The 4,242-nt window shown below is 41.6% G+C and overlaps 1 pseudogene; it reads right to left on the bottom strand.

The window, feature by feature from the left end:
• Positions 1-209: 209 nt before the first annotated feature.
• LOC113081805 (cytochrome P450 1B1 pseudogene) lies at positions 210-2,021 on the bottom strand (annotated as a pseudogene).
• Between the last annotated feature and the right edge of the window lie 2,221 nt (positions 2,022-4,242).

Raw genomic sequence — 4,242 nt, 5'->3', positions numbered from 1 at the left:
ATTAAAACATTACTGTTAAGAGCTGAAGAATCTCTTCAGTTACCTGACAACATTTTCTATGGATGTGAGTAAATCATTGAATCAATGCAAACGTGTTTAAATATTAAATATAAAGTAATAAACAGCATTCAGTGCAGCTTTAATAATCTCATTATGTGGAATACAATTGGAATATGTTCAGTCTCCGCTGGCCTTTAGTCAAAATAAGAAGCTGGTTATTTATTTTATACTCATGCCGGCGATACCAAGCCAAACAGTTTTCCTCTGAGCTTCGCTGAGATTGTGTAATGGAGCGGCTTCAGTGCTAAACCATACGAGCAGTCCATGGAGAGATCCTGAGATGGGTTGCTGTCAAACGAACACTGGTGCAAAAGGATGGCAGAGAACAGAAAACCTCCACTTTGGCGACCTGATCGCCGATGCATTCGTCTCTACCTGTGGAGAAGATCATCACGCTGTTGGTCAGGTCTTTATCCAGAGCTCCGGTCTCGTCCAGGAATCTCGACGGGTTGAAGACGTGAGGATCCTGCCACTTTTGAGGGTCGTGGTTGACGGACCATTGGTTGATGAACACCACGGTGTCTTTGGGGATGTGGAGACCTTCGATGGTGACGTCTGCGGTGGTGGAGTGTGGGATGGTGACGGGGATGAAGCTGGTGTAGCGCATGGTTTCGTAGATGAAGGCGTCCAGGTAGGTCAGGTTGCTCTTGTCTTCTATTGATGGGAGTCTGTCACGACCGACTACTTTATCAATCTGCTCTTGGAGTTTGGTTTGGATTGATGGGTATTTGACTAGAAGCAGAAGAATCCATTGCATGGCTGTGGACACCGTGTCTTGTCCTGCACCGATTAAATCAGTGACCGTAGACTCAACAAAGTCTTTAGTCAGCATGCTCTCTTTCCCGTGCTCAATTACGCCGATGATTGCATCGCTCATGTCACGGGTGACCGCAGGGTCGTACGTGTCTCTATGCTGCATCACTTTGTCCTTCACATAAGCGAAGAACTCTTCATTAAGGAGCTTGAAGTTTTGATAAACGCTTCGGACCGGATTGGGAAACGACTGCAGCCAAGGCATAACATCCACCAGGCTTCCAGCGCCAACAGTTTCGCCAAACTTATCCACTCTTTTCAGGAGAGTCCTGAACTCGGGATCGTCGTGGCCATAGCGTTTCCCAAAGCAGAGCGCGCAGATGACGTTTGCGGCGGCGACGGTGAATTCGTGCGAAGGATTGAAGTGTCGCCCGTCGGCGCCGAGCCTCAGAAACTTCTGGACCAGATCCATGGCTTCGCCTACAACGTGTTGTTCGAATGTGTGTTTGGTTTGAGTGTTAGCTAACGAGAATGCTCTTAAAGTCGATTGAGCTACTTTCCGATGCACCTTCCACTGTTTGCTGTAACTGCTGAACACCATGCTCCGACCGCCGGAGATCATCTGAAAAGACAGAAAGTTTGGCCTCCCGGCAAATTCAGTGCTGTGTTCAATGAGCGCCTTGCGTATAGCAGCGTCTCCATTCAGAACCACAATGTCGCTTCGCCCGAGTCTGATCTGGTAGACGTTTCCGTACTTCTTCGCCAGCTTGGAGAAGGTGATGTGTGGCATTTGTCCCAGCTGCATGGCGTTGCCCACCAAAGGCCAGGCGAACGGGCCTGGAAGCCTTTTCTTAATCGTGAGATTTCTGACCCAAAGACAGGCCTCCAGGAAGAAGAGGATGATGAAGGATGCTATCAAAGCCGGCTGAACCTGTCCGCTCCATTCCTTCATGATGCTGCTGCTCTCAAACTCAGCTTCAGTCAGAGCCATTCTTCTGATGCACTTTTATTCTTCTGATGAGATTCTGTTTTCCGCTCAAATAATGTTCATGATCAATGCTATATATAGAGAGAAACGTAAGCATCCATTTAAAATAATAATTAATCTATTTCTTCGTTTTTATTGCATGCAAAATTAATGTAAACTAACTAATGTAAACTCTTACTTAATCTGCATGCATTGATTTAGAATTCTCTAGGTTAGCCTGACTGGGTTTTCTGAGATGCTTGGTTGGATCCATGTCTTTTATATATGTTTGCAGCACAGGGGGCAGGACTCGATGATAGTCTCACTCCTCCCCTTGTGGAAGCCGCAGAGACTCAGTCAGAAGAACTGAACGTCTGCCTGCATCTGAGCACTGGAGAGCCAAGTGCGCAGCCGGCTCTGTTCACAGAGACACGTCTGAAAACAGTGCGTAAATCACCTTTGTTTTATTTCCACGCGCTCTGTGCGAGGTATTTCTGATCATCGTGGCGGAGATGCATAAAACTTAATTGTACAAAACTCTTGCGGTCTGTAACTCAAACAGACTGATGCATTAATCGTTTTATGCTGTTGCAGCTGAACTCTTTATTTGACGCGCGCGTCTTTAGTCGTTTACGCACTTCTCTTGCAATCGTTATTTCTGCTCTGGTTTGCACAGGATTACGAAAATGCTATTTTAAGCTTGATGCAATCATCGACGGCATCCCAGACTTCAGACTTTTGTCTTGGGGAATGTTTCGTAATAAAAAGACGCTTTGTTTTGCAGACCCACTTTACATAAACCCGAGTAATAATGGAAAACTATGCATGCATGGAGTTATGCAACACGACTAGACACTGGAAACCATGCTATCCCTGTAAAGTGCGTGTCCCTTCATAATTGATGTCTTTAGCCCCGGTGTAGCATTATATACATATATAATGAATAGTGAGTATGGAATAGCGTTATATATCATAACATAAATGACATTTCCTCATGCATGTTGTAAAAAGATAAGGTGATTGTTGTTGCACCATCACAAATTATTATAATAAGGCATTTAATATCCTTGCAGAAAATCCTAATTTATTATGTCAATACAAATTTGATTTTTAAGTACCATCAATTGATTTTTATTACAAATGTCAACATTTGTACAACACAGGGAAACAATAAAGATCGTAAATGATCTTTATGAGCATAATTTGATGTTGTGTTCACATGTCGATGGTGCATCATGTTCTGGGGTCTGTGATCTCATCGTAAAGCACGCCAGGGTCTCTCTCGGCTATTTTCCTCTCACAATTTCAGGATAAATTTTCACATGTGTTTTTGGGTATGCAGTCATTGAGAGATTGCTTAATTGCAAGCATGCCTTCATAACGTGCACAAAAGCAGATCCCTTCTCAGAATGCACCAAAACAGACACTTTATTCTGTAAGAAAACACATCCTGAGAGGCTCATTTGTCTTTAAATGTTTTATGATGTAACTTTATTTTGGTGCACGTGTATCTACATTTGCTTTTGTTTTTCCTTTGCTGTTTGTTCTTTTTGTACAGACTCGGTTAATATCAAATGAGCGTTAAATGGAAGTTACATGTTTCAAGTTACAGTTATCTATTTCATCATTGAGAAGAAAGTTCTCTGAAATCTCGAGACTTTAAGCTATAGAACTGAATGTTCTTGATGCAAGACGTTTCTCTTCTGAGCGCCAGGCGGGAGATAAATGTTCCTTGTTTCCTCACCAGGAGGAGTTTATTTTTGCAGGGATCTAATGACCCTAATTGCGGCGCTGCAGCGTTTCTAGAGTCAGAGAGACAGTAGCATTGATTTCTTGCTGATAGTACACTTTCCTGGATTCAAACCACCACTAAAATGAGATGTGCCTCCTTCCCTGAGAAAGAGAGGAAGGAGAAGCTGCCAAATACAATCAGTTCCAATCCACTTGGATTTAGGAGCCCGATGTTTTTGCTCCCTAGGAGAGAATAAACATCTTCACAGAAACAAGATTAGATTTCACTGTGCACTGTTCAGGGAAGACTATAGAGCGGAGGAACTAATGAGCATTAAACTGTCAATGAACTCCGTAATCAGTACACCTAATCAAATAAAGTGGTGTGTTTAATCCATTATAAAAGTATTTTAATGCATTAATTTAGCCTTAAAATGCTCTTTATAATGCATTATAATCTTATGAAAGACAAGGAATATGCATATACTATAATGCATTTTAACTTCGGTTAAACTTATTTATGAAATAAAATTATTAGACTTGAAGATAAGTATTATCCATTATCTTTTTAAAAAGGCGAAAATAGTTATTTTTGCATTTGAATTGTTTTTTTTTAAAGCTCAGAATTTAATTTGTAATATTTGCAAAGTTAACCACAGCAACACAAGTTTCTAAGTAATCATTTAATTTACCCAAATGCATTATATTAGATAATTAAAAATCATGAATTG

The sequence above is a fragment of the Carassius auratus genome, unplaced genomic scaffold (genome assembly GCF_003368295.1).
Source record: "Carassius auratus strain Wakin unplaced genomic scaffold, ASM336829v1 scaf_tig00035073, whole genome shotgun sequence".
NCBI classification, from domain to species: Eukaryota; Metazoa; Chordata; class Actinopteri; order Cypriniformes; family Cyprinidae; genus Carassius; species Carassius auratus.
The sequence above is the reverse complement of the archived record's forward strand: the minus strand, read 5'-3'. Positions and strand labels throughout refer to the sequence as shown.